The sequence below is a fragment of the Denticeps clupeoides genome, chromosome 12 (genome assembly GCF_900700375.1).
Source record: "Denticeps clupeoides chromosome 12, fDenClu1.1, whole genome shotgun sequence".
NCBI lineage: Eukaryota > Metazoa > Chordata > Actinopteri > Clupeiformes > Denticipitidae > Denticeps > Denticeps clupeoides.
The window spans coordinates 14,875,830-14,900,781 of record NC_041718.1 but is presented as its reverse complement, the minus strand read 5'-3'; the positions used below and the strand labels follow the sequence as shown (position 1 = coordinate 14,900,781).

The window sequence follows — 24,952 nt, the reverse complement described above, 5'->3', positions numbered from 1 at the left end:
CTGATGTCATAAAGCCGTTAATCATTTATCTTTATCCACAGGATGTTATAGGCAAGACAAATCTAATATGGAGATGAAAAATGTGAAGCTAATCAAGAAAGTCAAGTGCTTTTCTGCTTGTGATGAAGAAATTCTGATCCTGTGTATCCAGTTGAAGATGTCAGCCTGACATTAAACCACAATCTCAAATGAATGGCTATTGGTAAAAGTAAGAAGTATTAATTTGTATTCAGTGAGTCACAGACTCTGCTAGCAGAGGAACACAACAGAAATACTTCTTAAAATTGGGTCAAGAATGTGTTTGAGGAAATAAAACAATGACTCTGAGGTGTTTTCTTGGCCTCCACAATCTCCAGGTTTGTGGGATGTGCTGATCCATGGAGCCACCAACTCACAACTTGGCGTAGCTGAAAACCGGAAGTGTTCAAACAAGCCTGGAAAGAGTCTTGTCAGATCTGTCTTCATTGACAGAATAAAATAAGAATCATAGTTTCTTATTTTTATTTGACATCATTGCTAAATAAACAAGGATAGTTCCACAGAGACAATAACTATGGAACAGCTCTTAAATTTATTTGACACAAGATAAATAAGATGAGAAAGAAAATTTTAGCAAATACACCTGTGGATGAAAATGCTTATTTTTATGAGAACTTAATTGGTCATCCATTAACTATACTTGATTTTTTTCCCCTGTTAACATGTTTCTGTTAAATAGACACAGGAACAGATTCCAGCGCAGCTATGAAGAAGGACAGACATCAGACAATTGCCTTGAGCTTGTTAATCTGACTCCATTCATTATTGCCAATGTGTTTAACTCATCTGTTACCTAAACATACAGAGACATGGCACAATAGAAGTTACAGGAATTAACAGTTTCTGATTTATTTACACAGGAGATTACTATGTAGATAACTACTGAAGTTGCGTGTACCTACTGTATGTTACAGAAAATCCTTAATTAAAGGAAATGAGAAAAGAGAGAAAACATCAAGCTCCAGAGAGGGAGCCTGGACCTAAAGAAGTAATGGGGAAGAGATGGAATTTTCCATCTTCCATTTCCTTGGCATCCATAGTTAAATCACCCATTACCTAGCTATTATCGTACACTGAAAACACTGGCTTAACTTTTATTTATTTTTAATTAATATGTCTCACCTACTATTTTAGCATTGCCATAATGTGAATGAACCAAACAAACCTCCTGTCAGTAGCATTATAGCAAAGTAAAAAAAAAACAATCTACTCATAAGTGTAATTTTTTTTTTTTAACTACTGCTAAAACCTTCTTCAGAATGCTCAGGACCTCAGACTGGGCCGAAGGTTTACCTTTCAACAAGACAATGATCCTAAGTACACAGCTAAAATAATGAAGAAGTGGCTTCACAACAACTCCGTGACTGTTCTAGCCCAGCCAGAGACCTGACTTAAACCCAATTGAGTATCTCTGGAGAGACCTAAAAATGGCTGTCCACCAACGGTTACCTTCCCAAACTGGATCTAAAAGGAGGAATGGCAGAGGATCCCCAAATCCATGTGTGAAAACTTGTGACAGCCATGAGTCTTTTTGGGAAAGATGCATTAGATCAAATGAATACTTAGGACCATGTGATTTTCTTTGTTAATAAATCTGCAAATATGTCAAAACTTGCAAAGGCTCAAGTATACAAGCCAGATGAAGTTCACCACCTTAGCTAAGATGGAAAATTATGTAAAAGCACATCAGAGACTGGATGACCCACAAATATATTATGCTTAACAAGGATAAGACTTAAGTGTTGGTGACATTTGATGCTAATTTTTTTGGAACATCCTTCCAATGAATATTTGGGAATCATGTTTCCATGTTTAAATCCAGGCTAAAAACATACTTATACAGTCAAGCTTTAACTAAAATGTTTAGTCCTCAGCCATTTACTGTCTTTTTAGCTAATTAATTGCAAACTCAGATTTCTCCTGGTGCAAAGTGATCTTTTGAAGAGGCAGAAGGAAACAATCTATAGATAATATATATTTCTGGAGTGTTCTTTACTGTCACGACTGTGGACTTACGGGGGAAGGAAGCGCAGAAGCAGGACATGCTGGGAATGGGGTTTTATTTAATAAATAAACAATAAACACAAACAAAGACTGGCGCGGTGGCCGAAAACTATTTAACTTAAATAAAGAACATAAACTTGCCCGCAGGCGTGTGGCGATTGCCAGAACTCAAAATACTCGTGCAGCGAGTCCACGAAAATGTCGTCCCTTTCGAAGGGGTGGAAATCTAGGGGTTATATGCGCTGTCAGGATTGGCCACTGGTGATTAGCACAGCTGCAGTCAATCCTGACATGTACTCTGACAATATTAGCGATGGATTGTGTTGAGACATTTATGGACCAGGGCCAGAAGGACAGGGACTTTAGTGCATTTAACAGGAATAGCAAAGCTGCTGACAGTCAGATAGACTGGTTTAAAATTGCTTGCTAATGATGCTGTTTGAACAAGAAATCCCTGATAGTCATACATGATGAAGTGCTTCTACACAGTACAAGTTAAACGTTTGGATGCCCTAACTCTGTGGTGGTTATGAAAACTAAGAAGGAGGCAATTTTATAGAATCCAATACATGAAACATAAATTGTGCTTTTTTTTTAGCAGGAAATTTTGATTAATCTGTTTTTCCAGAGTCGTCTCTTTTTACCTTTATGGATGCTTTGTTCACTATTATCATCATCAAAAGCCACTTCATCAAATGCTAATTAACATGAATGAATGATAAGAAAGTGCTCAGCATAAACATTCAGGACTGTTAATCCTGTGTCTTCAAAAAAAAAAAAAAAAAAAAAAAACATTTGTAGTAGCATAGAGACTTTTGACTAGTACGGAATATCCTGTTGTGTAGTTGGTGAGTAACAGTAATCTGCAGTACAGTTAACAGTTATCCTACAGTTCATTCTCCTGTAAAACCAAAGTTTTAAGCAAACCAACAGGATGGTACTCAACAAGCGCTACCATAACTACCATTGTTCTGAAACAGTAATGGAAACATTGTTTTAGGAAGTGTCTCAGAATAAAACCATATTTAAATTACTACAGTGTCTAGTGCAGTGTGGGTTAATTACTGACCTTCTCACAGTAAAGTTTACTGGGTTTAAATGGGGAGAGTCTACACCTTGTACACCTCTCTTCATTCACCCAGACCAAGCCAATCAAATTGTGAAACTGAATTAAATGGAATATAAAATAAAATATAGAGTGCTATTTTATTGTTTATTCTCTGTATAAAGTTTAAAGTTAATCCCGTCTTAATATGATTCCTGATTGTTCTCATCTGTGAATGCCTGTATAAAGCTGACCAGTTTGTTTCTGTTTGCGGTCACAAATACATAATTGTGTCAAAGCCTGACATTTGGTTTTCACAGTTCTGTGTCCCTGAATTCCTGATTTTGGACACCTGTTATTATTAGCATAAATGTATCCTTGCTGTGTCTTGTCCTCTTCCGTTCCTTTGTCTTCTAAAGTTACTTGTCATTTTCACTGTGGTGACTAAGGGGTACCCTGTATCCATGTCCGGATCTGTGTTTTGTAGTGTCAATGTTGTCTGCCTGTAGTGTCATAAGTAGTCCTTTTGTATCTAGTCAAAACTATGAATGAACACATGTGGAGTTATGTACTTAACAAAAAGTGGAGACCTGGCCTCCACAGTCACCGGACCTGAACCCAATCAAGATGGTTTGGGGTGAGCTGGACCACAGAGTGAAGGCAAAGGGGCCAACAAGTGCTAAACACCTCTGGGAACTCCTTCAAGACTGTTGGAAAAGCATTTCAGGTGATGACCTCTTGAAGCTCATTGTGAGAATGGAAAGAGTGTGCAAAGCAGTAATCAGAGCAAAGGGCGGCTATTTTGAAGAATATAAAACGTGTTTTCAGTTATTTCACACAACTCCACGTGTTCATTCATAGTTTAGATGCCTTCAGTGAGAATCTACCAATGTAAATGGTCATGAAAATAAAGAAAACACTCTGAATGAGAAGGTGTGTCCAAGTTGTACTGTATGTATGTCTCATTTGTACTTGCCAGTTTCTGTATGTTGTACTGTGTGCCATGCTGACGTTGTCAGTAAAACCCCTGTCTCCGTGAAGCCGTGCATATGCGCCCTGTGTTCCTTCATGTCACACTGATCGCCGGCGCCTTGTGACAGTTTTGTATTCTTCATGCCATGTCTGTGTGACGGTCCTCATGCCCTCTTTCATTTAATTAAAACCCTGTGTCTGTGAGTTGTGTCAATTACACAGAGTTGTGTAATTTTCCTGTAATGCCATGTGATTGTAATGCTGGAAACGTCTGCATTTGAAGGCCAGTAGTACAGCCAGAAGAAATCTCACATCACAGCACAGTCGCTCTAAATTGTCATGTACCAAACAAAGGGCTACAAGATACATCTATTGGCACTGTACAAAAAGGATGAAATGTTAATAGGTGCATATATAAGGGCAAGCAACAAATAAAATATGTCTGTACAGAATTAAAGACAGAACTGAAATGCTACAATGCTTCTGATGATGGTTTTTGTGTGGCCCAAAATATTTTGTCTTTACAGGTTAGTTATGCACTGTGCAACGTATAGTCTTTTTTTCCCCCTGTGTTTCACTGCAGCAGCGGTAGGTCTTTATTTGGATTACTTACTGTCAGTGCAACGCTGGAACCTGCACACCCCGAGTTTGAGGCGTGACACCTATTTCTGTTTCAGGCTCTAACTGTTTTGACATCTAAAATGACATCAGGAAAAGGTGTTATTAGCCCTTTTTAAAAAACCACTTTTCTCCATTGCCTCTCTTGCTGTGCATCCCTAAATAGTGTTAAATAAGAACCAGGACACAGGCTGTGGTGCTGAAAATGAAAAAGCCCCCATGAATTCTGCCCTTTCCCCTAGTCGTCCACCAGAATGTATCAATGCTCGATTAAATAATGAGTCCAATCTAATAAAGCCTCTTGGTAATAAAAAAGGGGAAATAAGGAGGCAGATGGTAATATTATGCATCCCTCTCCGTTCGCTCATTAGAATGGTGAAGAATTATAATCGACTGTAAGGCCTATGGTCTTCTCTATCATGTCAGGCAGTTCAGCTATCAGTATTGAACTTTTAGCCCTTATAAAGCCCCTCCCACACCCACCCCAAAAAGACCTGATCACCACAATTGTCACATAATAACATTAAATTAGACCCGTCCCTTTCAGATGGCTCCATATATTTTGACTGCAGGCAAAGAATCCAGCTAGAAATGATTCTTTATGAGCTCTTTGTGAGTCATTTTCTGAATAAATTTAATAAAGATTATAACGGGCAAAGAGAAATCCTTTGACTATGCAAAAGTCTGATGAAATGCCAGCCATTTTCACTCATGGTTCTTATCACAAAGCTTAACCTGACGCGACCAAGACAGCAGTGGCAGGAGAGGACGTCTGCTAGAGCTGTCTTACTATTCTTACTTCTGCTTATGGTTGCATCATTTGTAAAAACCTGTGTTTTTCAGAATTTGGTTTGATCCGCTGCTATGGCAGCTAACCAAGCAACCCTTGTACTGCCTGACTGTAAACCAAGAATACAGATGTCTGCTGCTGTCCCGGGCTACCGACAGATACAGTTACATCTCCTTTCCCATTACTGGCCAGCAAGATGGACTGTGAGCATCGTTGAGTGGGTACGGAGTCTCCTGGGAAACTGGCTTCACCCTAACCACCCTGCAATCTTCTCCTGGAGACCAGGCTTTCAGTATGATATACACCTCCACATTAGTCCTTGACAGGAAAGGGTTGTTTTTGATGAAGTACAGTGCTTTGGTGACATTCTCCTCTCTTGTGAAGAATATTTACACAGCCTCAAGTGCTGGGTTATAAATAAATTGCTCTGTAGTACACCACCAAACCAGAAGCTTCCTTAAAAGAGGCTAGATAAAAATATGCTTCTTTGGCCTCTAGGTTGTACTCCAGGGACGAGATGTAATGCCACCATAATCTGCAAAATATTTACTTAACCCTAAAATAAGGTATTTAGCATTTTATGCACAACACTGATTATAACTGTGGTTAACAGCGTTTCACAATGATATGTCTGTACTTTTTTTGTGGCTTTCACTGCCACACTTACTTGGCCCACTCATGTTTTCACACTCATATACATTCCAACATTCATTAAAGTCTGTAAAAGACATTTATGCATTTTAAAGATTATTTTAAAATCCACTTCTTTCCAGAAGAAGGCAAGAGAACAATACGATACACAATACACAATGAATAATACATTTGTAGTAGTGTATGTCTTAAGGTGTGTGGCATTATGTTTGGTCATTGTATACTCACTTTATAATGCATAATGTACCACTTTCAATGTATAATTAATAAGTATATCTTGAGATTTGGGGTCGATGTCAAATAGTTTTTCAGACTGAAGTAAACTTTCATAGACACATCCTAAGACTGTGGAAGCAATGGTAGATTAAGTATAATTGTGAATATACAAACAAGTTGTCAGGTGACTCAAGCAATGTCTACAAATTTTATATTGTCAAATTTTATATTGTCCCCCTTGATGTGTCCATTATTCAAAATAATATCACACAGACGAGCAACAAAATGATCCAGAAATTGATAATAAATGTTGCCAAATTAAAATGAGGGCAAATTCTAATACATCTATGCCTTAAAAGCATATTAATAAAACAACACATCAGTAGATAATCAATATTTTCTCTCCATGTTAAGTTAAAATGCATTGAAGGTATTTTGTAGAATAAGCGCAGTTTCATAACACTGTGCAATTGTCTAAAATTTGGCAAAGGAATGCCACCGAATTGTTTGAGAAAGCTGCTTCTCTTTACCACTTTACCAGTGTGAGAGCAATTACTACTGCCTGACAGTAATGGCCTGCACCCTAGATCCTTCAGGAGCAGGATACTTTTCTTTCCTCGGTTTTCAACGAGATGTTCTTTTCAGCTGTCAAAGACGTGCCTGACAAGGGCCCCGAGTGGCCACCCTGAAAGCCCGGCAGTAAACGAAATGGCATCCATAAGAAAATACCCACATAGGCCAACTGCCAGACTGGCTGTCTTGGCAGGAAATGTGTCCCATGCAAGTAGCACGGTTTAATTAAGCACAGAGCTACTTCTGGGCAGAAGAGCATGCTGTGAGTTCAGGATGGTGCTTCCACAGTCATGTGACGTTTTTTTGAATGACAGATACTCAATACCTTTGAGAACACATATGAAATTAATAGGAAGCAAATAATGAATATTTCAAAAGGGTAGTTGTTATGTTGTAATGTGATGCTGTTCTTCCAATTTTATGTTGCTGGTTCATGTCCAGATACATATTTACAAAAGAACCAAATACAAAAATAAAAAAAAATTGCATTCCTCCAGCTTCTCTGCACAAGTTAGTTATCTTCACCTTCAAATCTATTTACATCTCCCCATATCGCATATCTTTTCTCTATGTCCAAAGTCTTTTATCCCTCATCGTTTGAGAGATAACATTGGGGTGTGTCAAGACAAATAAGGGAGAAAAGAAAATAACCTGTGCCTGAAAACACACATACACACACACACACAAAAAATGATTTTTACTCACTGAGGTGCCACTGAGCAAAGCACTGTCCCCACACACTGCTCCCTGGGCACATTTCATGGCTGCCCACTGCTCACTAAGTGTGATGGTTAAAAGCAGGGGACACATTTCATTGTGTCACCGTGTGCTCTGCTGCAGAATTTTACAATGACAATCGCTTTTTCACTTTTTTAGTAATCAAGTAATCAAAGGAATGATATTATTTCATATGATGAGGAGATTGTAATTAATATTTTGAAGGAAATGTTGTCCAGCCAGGTGCCATGGCAGCTGTTTTTGGTGTATAACTCTTCTGGAAGGTTTTGCAATGATGCTGACAATGACAGGTGCATGGGGGACAGGGACAGTCCTATGACTCCTGTACAACTATATTCATAATTAACTATGTACACATACACTCACTCACTCACTCACCCTCACTCACTTTATATAATCGATCATTCATACTCAGTGTCACAGCTGCCCCATCCCAGAGCACAGGGCGGAAGCACACACACACACACCATTCACTCACACGTTCACACCTACAGTAACAGTACAGTACACGCCGCCAATCCACCTAGTGTGCATGCAAAGGCATGAGGAAAACAGAGAACCTAAAGGAAACCCACACAAACACAAAGAGAGCATGCAAACTCTTCACACACAAGTTCCAGGCCAGGATTCAAACACACCATGTTGCTGACTGCTGTGCCAGTCTGTGGTATAATAATAATTAAATTATATTTATAATTTCTGTATGCTTTGTAAGCATGAATGAATTCAGAAATTGTTTAATTAGAATGAAAAAAGCATTACTATAAAATATACCTTGCTTTACATCCACCATAAGTGATTCAGCAGATGATTGCAGTAACAAGCATTGTGAATTCAGGTGGGCCAAAACACAGATGGGTCAGAGTGTATTCAATACATAGCTGGTAAAATATGCTAATAATATTTGATTTGATTACATTTTTTCACTTCCCTGCCTGCCTGTATTGACATTAGTGTACAAAACATAGCATTTTATCGTAAAGTTACGCAATCGTAATTCATTTCTTAATGGGATATATAAACATGTCATTGTACATGCTGATGCTAAGTGCATAATTAATATTATAAGTTAGGAAAAATGTTTGTAACTCACATTTTGGAATTTTAATGAAGTCTAATTAGCTGTAATGTGATTGCAAGAACTTATACAGTTATGTTGTACACTATTTGATTACATGGCAATTAGTTGGCTGTGATACATTAGTTTAAAAAAATTTACAGCCCACACATATATAAACACACACACACACACACACACACACACACACACACACACACACACACACACACACACACACACAAACACACACACTCACAAATATGTAGTTTTCCTAATTAATAAGTGGTTCATTGGTTCATTCCTAATTAAGACCAACTAATGTACGTCTCCACCACAGGCACATCACAATTATGCATGTTGCTGAATTTTAAAAAGGACAATATGTACAGTAGATGCCCGGTAAACTGTTAACAACTATGCAGCATTTATACTGGAGGGATGGGTTCCGGCAATCGCCACCTCGAGAAGGACTGAGTGGTTATGGGAAGTAAGTGAGAGAGCTGGGAGAATAGAAATGGGACAAGATGGCAGTATAACACTTAAATAAATGTTTAGAAAGGAGTAACGGAACACAGTTCTGGGACTTTTGAGGATGCAGGGTGTACTATGCGTAGTATTTGCTCCCAGCTGTTGGGGAAATATTGTGAGCCCTTGGCTGCCAGTGTGACATCCGGGCAGGCACTGCAAGGTCTTCTTTACCCGGCCCTCTAGCCCCCAGCATGGGTCAGACTGGGCTGTCCCTGGTATTCACCGTGCCTCCTGTCTGAGCACCACTTATCAGCACTCACAGGAAGACGTGTCTGGCTTCCATTTCACTTCATCTGCGGCTCCCCCACTGGGACTCCAGAGCGTTCCAATGTGATCGAGGGGGTGGGTTAATACCTGGACTGTTTTGCAATGCTCAAAAAGCGCCTTATCGCAGGCTCCAACACAAAGGGTGGAAGGATTGTGGAGGCTGGGCATGTTTCGTGCGTGGATGCAGCGATGGGGAGCCAACAGGACCAGTTGTGGTTAGGCCTTATCACAGTCCGAGCAGCCACACACCCTCCCTGCCCCTTCCGAGCGTCGCATGAGCCCTTCCGATTAGCCCCCGTCTGCAGACCTCAACACTTTCAGTGGGCATCATTACCATCATTATTTCTGTTTATCTGGCTGATGAATGGGAACAAAGCACAGCCCCATTTGTGGAAGGGGGCTTTGTTGCGCTTGTTTCCCATTGGAATCACCAGAGTACAACTGGGGAGTCAAGGTGGGTCCGTCTAATCTGTTCACAATGCTAGAGGGCTGCAGGCTTCCTGCAGGTGCCAATTTGTGGCTATGTCCGTCTACCTCTGGGACCAATAAAAAGCAATGACTGGAGACTGATTCATGTTCTTTGCCTCCCACCATCTTCAACAGCTGCTATGGGGCTGTCAGCATTGTTAATGAGGATGAGAACAATGCAATCAATTTTTTTTCAATAAAAAAAGAAATGCATTTGAATTTTAATCAAAAATGCAATTGTTGAGAATCCATTACCTTGTTGTTAACGTGGTACCTTCTTATTCTAATAATGTTGCCAGTCTGGGTGATTTAGGATTAATATAATAATTAATATTAATATAGGATATAAATAATTAATATTTACACATACTTATTACTATCTAAAAATGCCAATATGTATGGCCTTTGAATCCAAGACTGCTTTGCACATGTTCTGTCTCATTTACTATGCCTGAAGCATAGTTTGCATAGGCAAACTAAATATAAACTAAATATGCAAATAGATTTTTTTAAAAAAGTACTACAAGAGTCATAATAGAACAGCCTTAGCTCACTAGAACACTCCTGAATTAAAGCTTTTCAGCCCTGGCCTCCTTGTCCTCATTGTCAGTGGCTATGGTACATGGACACTCATTCCAGAATCACAATAAGCTCTTTGATTTCAGTGCATGAGAGGTTGTAGAGGATAAGCCTTCCAGGGCTCGACTCTTCCGTTAGATTAACTTGATATAACTCTCATTAATGAGAGATTTGCTGAAAGATTTGCAAAAAAAGCACATCTTCAGGCAGCTGTGGCTCTAGCAGCTAGCAAGTGCTATAATTAATTCCTGATTTAAACCAAAATAATCTTTTTCCCCCAATGCCAGTACCACTGCCAGTATAAGAAATTGCACTGAATTGTACAGGCAAGAATGAAAGAACATCACTTAATTAAATCCCTGTAGTTGTCATTAGCATGCATATTTCTGGAACTCTGGTCAAAGAGTATATGTATGTAAAATATAGCAAAAGCTGACAGGCACTTTCAGTCAAAAGTTATTAACTTTCTAAGCACCCAATTACATGTGGTGAACTGTAAGCACATAACTGTGAGAGTTTAAACCCTCTGGGGCCTGTAAATAATGTATGACCAATTAAGTGCCATTTAGGCTGACAGGAAATGTGGACCAAGTTGCTTCAAATAACCCTCCTTGGCACAACAGATGGCTGCAGTGTACACTGAAGGCTTGACATTTATTTTCAAAATGCATTCCTCTCTATTCACTAATGTGAGCACATGATGGAAAAGTAATCAATGTTATCATCATGCTTGTACTTTTTGTAGCATTTGTAATTGGGTGCTTAGTAAGTCAAAAAAAGGAAGACAAAATAAGCCGTCCTCTATCTGAATTAATGAAATATTATTATTAAATACTTTTCTTTACATAGTTGAATGTGCTGACAACAAAATCGTACAATAATTATCGATGGAAATCAAACTTATCAACCCATGGAGATCTGGATTTGGAGTCACACTTGTAAAAAAGAGCAAGCACTTATTTAAACACTCAATCTAATTTTACCTGGCATGAAAGTGGCATGGCACAATAGAGGTTACCAGAATTTATTAACACCAGTAGGTTACTATTGCAGTTACAGAGAATATTTTATGTAATGTTACCAATGTTACAGAAAAACCCAAAGTATAAGAAAGTAGAAAGGGATAGAGGAAGAAAGAGGAAAAAAAGTCACAAACCAGGTTTCAGCAGCCTGGCCCAGGAGAAACAAGGAGAGAAAGAACCCAGCTGAGGGTGTGGGAACCCCCAGCTCACGGTGGAGGGGGGAGGACAGAAGAGCCTTAGCCCACAAGAAAAAATTCTTTTATACATTTGACTCCAAAAAAGTACCCACAGACCAATCAGGATTTGTCCTTTGATGTTCTGCCTAGTCTTTCTCGTCGTGACACCTCAAGCCATTTGCTGACTTTTGACAGCTCTTGTTTGGGGAACTTGACAAAGATGCATGTGGGGGACCTTCACGAAAGACAAAAGCATAAAATGCCATGGACCTGGGATTTCAAATCTTACGCACTCAAAATTAAAGTGGAAAAACACCCTACAGGCTGAGCCAACCAATTTAATGTCCTTAAAACAAAGTCAAAATGAGGTTTGGTGGTGTGTGTGTGGCCTCCACATGTCTGTATGAGCTCCCTACAACGCCTGGGCATCCTGATGTGGTAGCGGATGGTCTCCTGAGGGATCTCCCAGACCTAGAATGAAGCATCCACCAGCTCATCTGTAGACATCAGGCCCTCATACCTCCCTCATGGAGTCTGTTTCTGACTGTTTGAGCAGACACATGCCCATTTGTGGCCTGCAGGAGGTAATTTTGCAGGCTCTGGCAGTACTCCTCCTGTTCCTCCTTACAGGCGCAGGTAGCGGTCCTCCACGTCTCCTGATGTAGTACACCTACAGTCAGAACAAACCTTGTTGCCAGAGCTCGAATTGATTGGCAATCAGTGTTGCTTTCTAAGTGGAGAGTTTGATTTCACAAAAGTGTGATTGACTTGGAGTTACATTGTTTTGTTTAAGTGTTCCATTTATTTTTTGAGCCGTGTATGTCCATGGCAATAGACAAAGTGGCAAACTTTGCCAGTGGTACTTACCCTTAATGAGGAGCTAACAAGTATGACTCCAATGCAAAACACGGAATTATGTGGACGTCATCGTTGGAAGGAACCAGATGCTGAACCGATGCTAGCAAAAAGCATATAATAATATTTCAGACTTACGGTCTGATTTTCACATTGCTGTATTAAAGACATTGTGGTATTGAAGGCAGTGCAGAAATAAATAAACAAAAATAAGAAATTTTAAGTTATATTATGAAGATAAAATAAAAAGTCAGTTTGGTTAAAACAAGTAAGGAGCCTTTATGTATTATTGATACCAACTTTATGTTTCATATAGCTTCATCAAATATTTCCCCTGGACTGTTTATGGTCTTGTATTTGCATTAAATATTAATTTTTTGTTTTTTTCATTTTTTTTCTTTTTTAATACTGATTAATTATTGACTGACAACACTGCAGGGTTCTTGTTCATCATTGGCACATAATGAATCCCACAAGATTTTATTCAGCTAACTCTGCTTATGGCTCTGGTTTAGTCTGCTAGATTAATTACTTATTTTCTCTCATGTCACAGTTGTGTCTCTTGTACATTTATCTGATAACCAGTTCAAAGGATCAGGAATATATGATTATCTTTGAAGAGCACACATTTGAGCTCACTTAGATATTTAATATGTGTTTTAACTATTTTGTTATAATTCAATTTTATTATAATTAAACAATAAGCATTATTACCACAGTCAACATGCCTTTTGAAAAACAAACATAATGCTATCTTTTTGCAAATGCAACTCATGAAGATTATGTGTTCTATGTTACAACATGATATTCTACGTTTTGTGCATCTTTCCCCCCGGCTATTTCCCCCGAAAGGAACTTAACATTGCCAAATTTCGACCAACTTAATCTCTCATGAGTATGAACTTCATTGAGCAATAAACCATTGGAAGCTTTTCAAAAGATGTAAGCAGTGTACAAAATGCTGTACATTGTCACAATGACTACCGTCCCATTGCACTTACACCCATCATGATGAAGGACTTCGAGAGGCTGGTCATGAAAAATATTAAGACCCTGCTGCCCTCCACCCTGTGCAGCAATGCACAGCTCTAACCACATCGTCAAATTCACAGATGACACGACCATGGTGGGTCCCATCAGCAGGACCCATGAGCCGGGCTACAGAGAGGAGGTTGTAAGAATGGACATCACGGGAGCCTGCTTTTGCCTTGCATAACAGATGTCTGCAGGGGGAAGTGTGACATTCCTGTGTCGATGGTTGTGCGTGAAGATTCGACACCTGTTTTACATGTCTTTTGTCTGACGGTTACGTGTGAAGTATCAGCCGTCAGGACCGTCAGGACCGCCCACCCTCTTTGTCTTCCCCAAATGGGAGGCACCGGGGGCGTGACATCAGAAACAACAGGTTCTAATTGGTCAGTGACAACTTCCTGTAGGCCAGGGGTATAAAAGTCTGCTCACATGTGGAAAAAGGGACCTCTGAGCTTCTTGCTCAGGGGGTTTTCCATCGGGAGCCGGAAGGCTTCTGAGCCTTTCTCTCCCCCTCTCTTTCTCTTCTCCCTCTTTACTCTTTCTTCTCATTTTTATTTTCTCTGTAACCTTGGTACCTTTGTACATTCAATATTCACATGTAACTACAATAATTATTTACCGGTGTTAATAAATTAGAAACTGTTAATTTTTGACCTCTATTGTGCCATGCCTCTTTCTGCCAGGTAACATCAAATTGGAGTGGTTGAATACAGTGTCTTTGTGTGGAGGGAGAAAGAGTTTTTCTACACACTCTATTCTCTTCTCCCACACCACATGGTCTTCATTGTTTTTACAAATCAGGAAGTTGTCACTGGCCTACAGGAAGTTGTCACTGACCAATCAGAACCTGTTGTTTCTGATGTCACGCCCCCGGTGCCTCCCATTTGGGGAAGACAAAGAGGGTGGGCGGTCCTGACGGCTGATACTTCACACGTAACCATCAGACAAAAGACATGTAAAACAGGTGTCGAATCTTCACGCACAACCATCGACACAGGAATGTCACACTTCCCCCTGCAGACATCTGTTATGCAAGGCAAAAGCAGGCTCCCGTGATGTCCATTCTTACAAGGTGCAAAGACAGACGGACTGGTGTAAGGTCAACAATAAATTTCTAAACATAGACAAAACAATGATTTTGACTTCAGAAGACAACGGAGGGACCACTCTCCACTTAACATTGACGAATCTTGTTCCTCTGTGTTCATTTACAGGAGTACCACTCCTGGAATCTCAACACCAGCTCAACATCCAAGAAAGCCCAGAAACATCGCTACTTCCAGAGGCTGAGGAAAGCCCACCACCCATCCTCACCACCTTCTATACAGGGACCATTGAGGGCATTCTGACCAGCTGCATCACTGTTTGGTTTGGGAACTGCACCATATCAGACCGCAAGACCCTACAGCGGATAGTGAAGACAGCTGAGAAAATCTCTCTTCCCTCCATAATGGACCACACACGCTGCATTCAGAAAGCCACCAGCATTCTGAAGAACTCTACACACCCCTCACATGCACTCTTCACCCTCTTACCATCCGGAAAAAGGTACCGAAGCTTTCAGGCCCTCAATGCCAGACTATGAAATAGCTGCAATCTGTCTGTAATAGTATATATGAATGCACCGTTCAACATTGCACAGCAATATTTGCATTATTTTATATTGCAAATTTATTATTCATTTTACTAGTTTAGCACTGTTGGTCTCATTGTTGTCGACATGTTTCTATGTTAAATGTTACTCTCGGTGTCCCCTGTTTGCACTTTATGTAGCCCAGTTTGTCTGTGTCGCACAAGTGCACTTTATGTCAGTATGTAACTTTGTTTAAGTGGTAGTAGCCTAGTGGGTAACACACTCGCCTATGAACCAGAAGACCCAGGTTCAAACCCCACTTACTACCATTGTGTCCCTGAGCAAGACACTTAACTTAAGTTGCTCCAGGGGGGGACTGTCCCTGTGACTACTGATTGTAAGTTGCTCTGGATAAGGGCATCTGATAAATGCTGTAAATGTAGTTGTTCAAGTGTTACATAGCACCAGGTTCCTGAGAAACATTATTTTGTTTCACTATTTACTGTCTAAAACGTATATAGCTGATATGATAATAAAGTCAACTTACTGGCAGCTCACTAATTCCACATCCTTATATACCATAGCCACAATATTTGTGGCTTCTTCAGTGGAAAAGTTATTTTATAATGCACCAATCAATGAAGTAAAACACAAAATAACACATTTTTAATTTCGAAGAGCAACATTTTTAAAAAGTACTATCAGTGACATTAGAAGAGACTCAGGGCGGCATGAAATATCCATTGACATTCACTGAGCAAGAGTTTTTATTAAACATTTGTAAAAACAACCACCCATAAGCCTCTTTTTTCAACGCTGATAAAGATCTTAAAAAATGAGTGTGGACTCAAAATATGAGTATTGAACAGACAGACAGATAGAAATTTTTATAATTTTTCCAAACTGGTGTTTACTGCTTAGAGCATAGAAGATTCTGTGATGTTTATTCCCAGTGGCATGCTAAGATCCACCCCATTCAACCATACTAATGCAAAATTATTAAAACTTTTATTCAACTTAATTTAAGACTTTCATACATTATATTAAAATATACTTTCAAACTGTGTAATCCTTCTTTATTGGCAGACCGTGACAGGATAAGGGCTTCGTTTGAGAACGCATTTAAACTGGGACGATGTAATTTTCCCTTTTAAAAAGCCTCTTTTATCAATGCACTCCATTCTAATCAAATTAGAATTCTAATATGCATTGCCTAAAGTGTGTATGTGGAATAAAAGGGTCATGTCTTAAGGACAGCTGCTGTTTACATGACTGAAAACTATAATCAAGTGTCCAACTACAATTTTATCATCTATGCACACTCGAAATGATCTGGCTGTGACATATTTCCATTTCTCAGACAGCATGCTTTATTAATGCCAAAACCACACTGTATTACATGTTCTCATCATAACTAATTGTGCATTTAAAGACAAGAACTGCCAGTTTTCGGTCTGCCTGAATGAGTTTTGCCTCTGATACTATTAAACTTCAATTTCACTCTATGTCAGGTTTATAATGATTCCGTGTAAGGACAGCCATAAGACCCTACAATAAAATGACGCAAATCCCAAGTTAAGCTAGCAACAGTCCTAGACTTAAAGCTGACATGCTGGTGAAAGGCACTCACCCAATCTCGTGATTTGACATAACTATATTTGCTCTTAATCTCCTTATTGGGGCCAAAACTAGCCTTTTCATGGCCGGCGGAGAGAATTTAAATTACGTACAAATGAGGAATAATTCAGATTTTGCAGGCTGCTTGTCTCTCACTGACCACATCCAATTTTCACCATAATTTTATCAGCCTTGCCAAAGTGGACGGCGGACCAAAGCCTCTAATATCTCACAGACCAGGCGGTCAGCCAGGGTAAGCAGCAAAGACAAAATTAAACATTAGTGTGAAAGGAATGAACTGTCTTCAGCTAATCTCTATTCTTTGGTTGAGCAAATTATTCTGATTACAGAAAACCTTGACCTGAAGCACAGTTAAATATAAATATTTTATTGCAATTTTCATGCTTTAATAATCAGAACTTCACATATGAACCCTGACAATTAGTGAAGTGAAGTGATTTTCATTGTGATACACTGCAGCACAGCACACGTGCACACAACAAAATGTGTCCTTTGCTTTTAACCATCACCCGTGGTGAGCAGTAGGCAGCCATGGCAGGCGCCCGGGGAGCAGTGTGTGGGGACGATGCTTTGCTCAGTAGCACCTTGGCAGATCGGGATTCGAACCGGCAACCTTTTGATTCCCTTAAATGCTACACTACCACAGCAATTCTTGCAAAATACTTGCCAAAGATATTCAAGTAACATGCACCACTCATGGGCTCTGAGTGGGGTCAGACTTTTGTGTAACTGAGATTGTTAATCACGATCATATCCTCATAAAAAAAAAGAAATGTCTGCAAATTGGTCTGCTCGGGGACCAAAATCATAAAAAATCCATGGTGAGAGTTTTAATAAGAGTTTGCAAATGATTTCAGACCCCACAAAAAACGCACTGTGTGTGCACCTTTTCATTAGTGCTTTGATTACCACAGTGGGTCTTTTGGATGAAGCTCGGGCACTTTTGCCCATTGGGATTTTTAGTTTTTTCACTGTATTGTTCTGTTCATTTTGGCAAAGACCAGTACCCAGGTCCTTTTGAGATATTCCTTGTGACCACCGCTTATGTTTTCTTCAAGAGTGAAGTCAATGCTTTTAGTGGGTCATTACAATATGTCTTCTTGTCTTAACACATCCTACCTCTGTTTCTTGAAAGCACGTTGTAAGTCGCTCTGGATAAGGGCGTCTGCCAAATGCCGTAAATGTAAATCAGTGCAACCCTATTGTATGATGGTGCCACAACCAAGCTTGATCTAGATGCTACTTATTTATTGCAAGAAAATGGATTATGTACCAGTATTTAAATATGGTTTGAAGTTAAAGAATAACAGTAAAATGACTAGCTGGTTAAATGAATATCGAATACAGGCCAAAAGTTTGGACACACCTTCTCATTCAATGTGTTTTCTTTATTTTCATGACCATTTACACTGGTAGATTCTCACTGAAGGCATCAAATCTATGAATGAACACATGTGGAGTTATGTACTTAATAAAAAGTGGAGACCTGGCCTCCACAGTCACCGAACCTGAACCCAATCAAGATGGTTTGTGGTGAGTTGGACCACAGAGTGAAGGCAAATGGGCCAACAAGTGCTAAACACCTCTGGGAACTCCTTCAAGTCTGTTGGAAAACCATTTCAGAAAACCATTACTGGCTGGTCCATCCTGCCACTCTGGGGACTCTGTCCCAACGACGTAAAATGCTCAGTGCTAAATGTCCCTGCTGCTGATGTCACACACAAAAAAACAGCAATCAAAGACAAACCTCTTGAAAAAATGTACAACAGAGAAATGGTGGGCAGAGTCTTATGCGTATCGAAGGGAAATGTTTCCCATGTCTAAAATCGATGCCACCACCCCAAATACTGGGTACCAAAAGGCGGTTTGTCAGCTGATATCCCAACAAGCATTATCAGGGCTTGGTGGCACTCCTGCAGAAATCCCACCAGTGATTCTCACCATCTAAATGAACTGTCATTCTCTTGTCATATTTAACGCTAGCATATTTTTGCCCATTAGTCTGCTTAGCAGATATCCCAAAGGATGCGAAGATAAAGAGAATCTGATGGCATTCTTGTCATATCCATCATGACTTTTAGATTCCCCAATAATAATATTTAAGTGCTATTTCACTTGCATATGATTTCAGCTAGCAGTTTATATCCAGTGATGATTCGGAGCTTGGCAATCAGTACAGTACTGTATTGAATAATTCATCCTGACCACATATGGTTGATTACTTCAGGCCAAAAGTAGCATGTGTTGCAAAGGGGTACAAATTAAAATGCCTATAAAAGTTATACTATACTATACTATATTAACTATAGTATAAGATGTACTTTATGCATATATGCTTTTTTAAATTAAGAATCAAAGATCAAAATATCACTGAAGATTGATATGAGAGACTTGGCTGCTTTACACCCATTCATGTCTTTGACATGAACTTCAAGCAGGGACATACAATATCAGCAGGATAATGGTGCACATAAACCAAAACATGATAGTATTTTTGTTTCTTGCATGAAATAAAATAACATTTTCAATAATCACAATAGACAGTTTCCTTCCATGAATAGTAATGAAAATAAATGTGGGCCAACTGCTTTTCCTGCTTTTTTTCTGTGAATGATGTATGCTCAGGTTGTTTAATTTCAGTAAACTTCAGTCAATGTTTATAAGAGGCATAAACATTATAAAGGCAGCAATTTGCACATCTTGAAGCATAAGTAAAATTAATTGTCTTCTATGTTCCGGACTAAATTTGCTTTGTTTTCATTAATTTCTCATCTACAATACTCTTTGTCTTTATGATGCAGACTCCCCTTTAGGGTGATTCTCACCTTACCATTGTGCCTTAAGTCTTACAAGTTTAACAAAAATACATTATGCTAATGACTTCACAATGACGTAACTCTCTTATTTATTTGATTGAAATCAGACGGAAGTGAAATAGAGACACAATTGCTGCATATTTGATGTATCCCTAAAAGGTCACAAAATTGCGTACAAATAATGTCAGTTTCATAACCCATATCAATTAAGGTGCTGTAGCATTCACAAAAAAATGATCTGCCTAATCCCATAGTGTGCACTTGCTGTTACCACTCTTGCACTTGCAGATTGTTCCTTTTCCTTCTCCAGGTCCCTTTGGCAGAGATAGGGATCAGCAAGGTGTAACCAGCATCAGGTGCAGCTTGTTGTGACTCATCCACTTCCCAACATAAGTTTTGTGTGATCTGGAGTCTGCAGAGCTGTCCTCCAACATGAATCCTGAGATTTTTTCCACCCATTCCACATTTCACCATCCCGGTATGTGTTGCATTCTTTATTGTCAGTGACTGTTTATGTACCATACAGGATTGTGCGTAGCCACAAGGACTCCCTGTACCTCTCTGTACAGGCATTCCAAGGTGAAATTCTTGGTGGACGTTTAATCGTGGGTATCGTGACTAACTGGCTGTGAACCTCGGCACACCCCGCTGACATAGACAATCCTCCTTCAGCATGCGGCATGGTGGATTTGTTCTTTCCTCTTATTGATTCCCCTTGTGTTTTCCCAACAAAAATAAACTGTTATTTTTTTGTTCAACCCTCAGTCTGTCGTTTCCTCACCATCCCCCGGGGGCGTGACACTGCCATTCATGGAACAGCAGACTTCTTTAAATAAACGTACAAGCCTTCCAATGTAAATTGTAAACTTATACATTTGTAAATGGTGGCCAAAAGGCCATTTATTTGAATGACTGTTGTTTCATTTTAGAGCCCCTCCCCATACTCAAGCACAAACAAGTCGGCAAAAATTCAATCTACCAGTTCAAACACTGCACCACCACTGCTGTTCTTCAATGGAGCATGTTTACACAGAGCTTACACGAAGGATGAGCAGCACTGTGACAGAGGTTACTTCAATCTTTTTTCTTTCTCTCCCTCTGTCTCGAATCGCAGCAGATGCAGCATCATTGAAGATGGTGCAAAGGAATTTGTTTTTGTATGAGCTCCCCTCCACCCACACCCCTCTTCCATATTAAATTCCTGCAATCATCTGCAGTGAAGAACATTTGTGGCCGGGTGCTCTGTGTGCCCCTTCTTGTTTGATGAAATCGGTTGGGTGTTGTTTCGTTCTCTGCAATGATTGGTTTGAGATCAGTGTCCCACCTACTGTATACTGTAGTCCACGGCTCGTTTCTTCAACTCCACCCTGTCATAGTTATTCCACATGATAACAGGATGGCAAGTAAAAAATAGAAAAAAAAATGTTCGTTTTGAAGCGCCAAGACAGATGGTATTCTAAAGCAATTAATTTTCTAAAATATGAAGCATATGCTATTTGATTATTATTGTCATAATTAGTGACTTTCACCACTGCATCATCAAACTTAAGAAAGATTCTAGTTTTTCTTCTCCAAGTCTGTAAAAGACAATAATACATTTATCCAATGGGATTAACAACAACAAATTAACAATATTTTAGAAGCAGCCATTGAGTATTACCTTATGCACAACTGGTGTCTTGAGTTGGATTATTGTTGGTCATGAATTTCCATAATTATTTTTAACAGCTGTTCTTCTCATGCTTACAAAACATCTTGAAATAAATCCTTTCTGTGTTTAAAGAAAATACCTTCTACTAGATTATTTCGAACATTAATACATGATGCACTTCATCTCCTATCCAATGACTTTTGACCTTTCTGGCATTATAACCCCACCTAAAAGCTCAAACTACCTTAGAAATTCAAGTCTTTTGCTCCCATGTACCACAGCAGCAATATAAACATCTATACTAAGAATTAAGCAGAACTAAAATGACCGTGGGTTCTAATTTTGTGGCCACCACAATAGTGAGGCAAAAAAAACATGATCCTGAAGCACTTCCAATCTGATTCTACAGCTAATGCATTTTCAGTTATGTTGTTTGTCAAAATGTGTGAGAAAATAAAGGAAGAGTTTGATGCACAGCACTCCAGCAACAATCACTTTGTTATAAACCGACCACAATCATGATGTGACAGACACTGTGACATTTACAGCATTTAGTAAATGCCCTTATTTCAGTGCAACTTACAATCAGTAGTTACAGGGACAGTCCCCTTGGAGACACTAAGGGTTAAGTGTCTTGCTCAGGGACACAATGATAGTAAGTGGAGTATGAACCTTTGACTTTGTGGTCTTCTTGTTCATAGGCAAGTGTGTTACCACCTTTACGTTCACTTTCCATAACCACTTAGTCCTACTCTGGGACAGGTGCTGGAGCCCATACCAGGACAATGGGCACAGGGCAGTGACTTACCCAGGGTGGGGGGCCACCACATACAAACCATTCACTGACACACTCACACCTATGGATAACACAGAGTTGCCAATTCACCTAGTATACATGCCTTTAGACATCAGGAGGAAACCAGAGAATCCAGTGGTGGCCTAGTGGTTAAGGAAGCGGCCCTGTAATCAGAAGGTTGCTGGTTCGAATTCCGATCTGCCAAGGTACCACTGAGGTGCAAAGCACCGTCCCCACTCACTGCTCCCCGGGCGCCTGTCATGGCTGCCCACTGCTCACTCAGGGTGATGGGTTAAATGCAGAGGACAAATTTCAATGTGTGCTGTGCTGCTGTGTATCACATGTGACAATCACTTTCACTTTTCACTTCACAACCCTGGAAGTGTGAAAAAATGTCACGAAACACTGCATGACCTTGACACTGGTAATGTGATTGCTCAATTTTTGATGAGAGTTCAAACATGGTTTAGATCAGCACAGACACTTTATACAAGATGGTACTTCTGCTGAGGCTTCATAACAAAATTATAAAGTCAATCGCAAATGTTTCTGTGCCTCTTGTCAATATTGCAGCACTGCATCAGATGGGTGCAGCATGTTGGATTGATAATTCTATGTGAATTGGTTTGCATAATGGCTTTCCAAGAACTATAGTAGGAAGCAAAAGGATATAGTAGGATGCAAATGGCTTTGGACAATAAAAACTAGTCAGTGGCGTATTATTAAACGCTTTCTCGGAAGGGGGCTATTTCAGAAATGTGTGGTTGCACTCATTTTGCTGGTATGAACTCCTTCCTAAAGCATTACATGTTACAACCCCTGCTTACAGAATAGCTTTAATCTATGTTTCTTTAAGATATAGCTGTCTCTGCATATTACAAATTTTTCTGCACAATTCTGACGTTATTGAACATATACAGTCATACACACATGAATCTAATCTAATCTGCAATAAGGGAAACTAGGCTGAGCTTCCTTCAAGCCTTTAAGTGGTGAAGAGCAATGACAGATGGCCGGAACGTACTGACAGGATGGGGGGGGAATCTCCAACGCAAGACTGCAAATTACTGCCTTGGGTGACATCAGCGGAAAAACAAACCCGCAGAAGTATGACATTCCCTGATAAGAAGAACAATGGAAGGCATCGTCCAACTGAACATGACAAGTGGCCAGGAGCACATGCAGAGCTTTTTTTTCCATTTTGTGGAACTTTGCAAAGATCAGAAATGAAACTTTTTTTCTTTATCTGTGCACCACAAATTGACCAAACTATTTTCAACATATATTGCTGCTTTTTCAGTCACCCTAAAAAAAGGACCATAGGAACATTTCTGTATATGACACGCACTTCTATATCCTATTAGCAAGTGTATACAAGGGTTCTTCAATTAAAGATCTCATTAAACGCAGTTGATAAGCTTCTTTCTCCCAGGGGGGGACTCAAAAAACTCATTAAACTCTCTTGCCAGAATAAAGTCTAAACCCTAACACCACCACAATGCAACGTTTAATATAATACCCTGTGTGATGGGTGTTGATGTACCAGGGGACACGGAGACACTGGCTCACACAAGCCGCTTCCAGCGGGTGGTGATTAGCTCTGAACGTTGCAGGATTTAATGGCCGGGCTCGAGTCCGCATGCAGCGTCCGTCACCCCGTTGACCTTCTCTTGCATGGCCTTTCTGACAAAACAAATAGCGAGCATCTGCCGCTTTGTCAGTGGGCTGGAGTCACACATGTGTGCGATCACCAGCAAGCTCCTACCCTTGTGCTTCGTCCTACCACATTCAGTACATAAACGCCCTGGGAACCTTGACCTTGATGACAAAAAGCTGTTCTGTGCCAGTCTAAAAAAAAAAAAAAACAGTACTTCATTTAGGTTTCAGGCGGTGGCCTTTGACTAAACCTCAATATGACCTGATTATAACATATAACACATGTATGGGTGGTTCTTTTTCACCAAATGAGAACTCGAGTTGCATAATATCACAATGACAGAGTGTCCTTAGATCATACAAGATAACAGATTTTTGTCTCATAGATACAGCATTTAAGCAGTAAAGTGAAGACTCTGAGATTGTTATTAATATTCATTGCTTCTGTGCTTAAATGTAGTGCATTTGTGATTCTAAATATCCTCTGTGTAGCACAGTTAATATATTGACAATGGATGACATTCAATAATAAGTAATATTCAGATTAGAAAAAAAGAGGTGGTACATGTCAGAATAAAGTCTAGGGTTAAATTTTACAGGAATTTAAGTGCAGAATTTATTTTGATTCCATCCTTACACATAATTGCATAAGCTATATTTGAATGTATCTAGTTTTTACAATATGCATATGAAATGTGCATCCAAATCCTGAATGTAGATCCTGAGGACTTTTTTAATTGGACTGAAAATTGTGCTTGTGGCCAGTCTAACCAGATTTAAAAACCCAACCCTCACTCTCTGGATCCTTTTTAAAATTATGTTTAAATTATATTAATGGGATTTTTATGAACTTCTCAAAAAATTACATATGCAATGTGCTCCTAGCAGCAAATCCGTTCAAATCCAGCCAACATTATATTTTATCGTTGCTAGATGCTCGGTGTGTTTCACTAAAATCCCGAAAGGTGTGAGTAATTTCTGCACTTAGGCTCACAGCAGGCATCATTTTCCTTGCATTCTGTGGCAACAAGCCCAAAAGGTTATTTGCCATAATGAGATTACATGTGCAGCGTTTCCGATACGACTCGATTCTTTCTGTGTTTGAATCTTCCTAAGACATTGTGCTGAGACTGTGGCATGGCTTTCCCATTTACCTTTTGAAATAATGTTACTGCCATCTTTTGGTCTG

At 39.6% G+C, this 24,952-nt stretch overlaps 1 long non-coding RNA gene across 1 annotated transcript; it reads left to right on the top strand.

Annotated features, from left to right (window-relative positions):
* The first annotated feature begins 15,130 nt into the window (after window positions 1-15,130).
* On the top strand, window positions 15,131-21,192 carry LOC114800810 (uncharacterized). The gene is made up of 3 exons (XR_003751437.1): window positions 15,131-15,181; window positions 19,971-20,138; window positions 20,230-21,192. It is a non-coding gene; the product is annotated as an uncharacterized LOC114800810 (long non-coding RNA).
* Window positions 21,193-24,952: the final 3,760 nt, after the last annotated feature.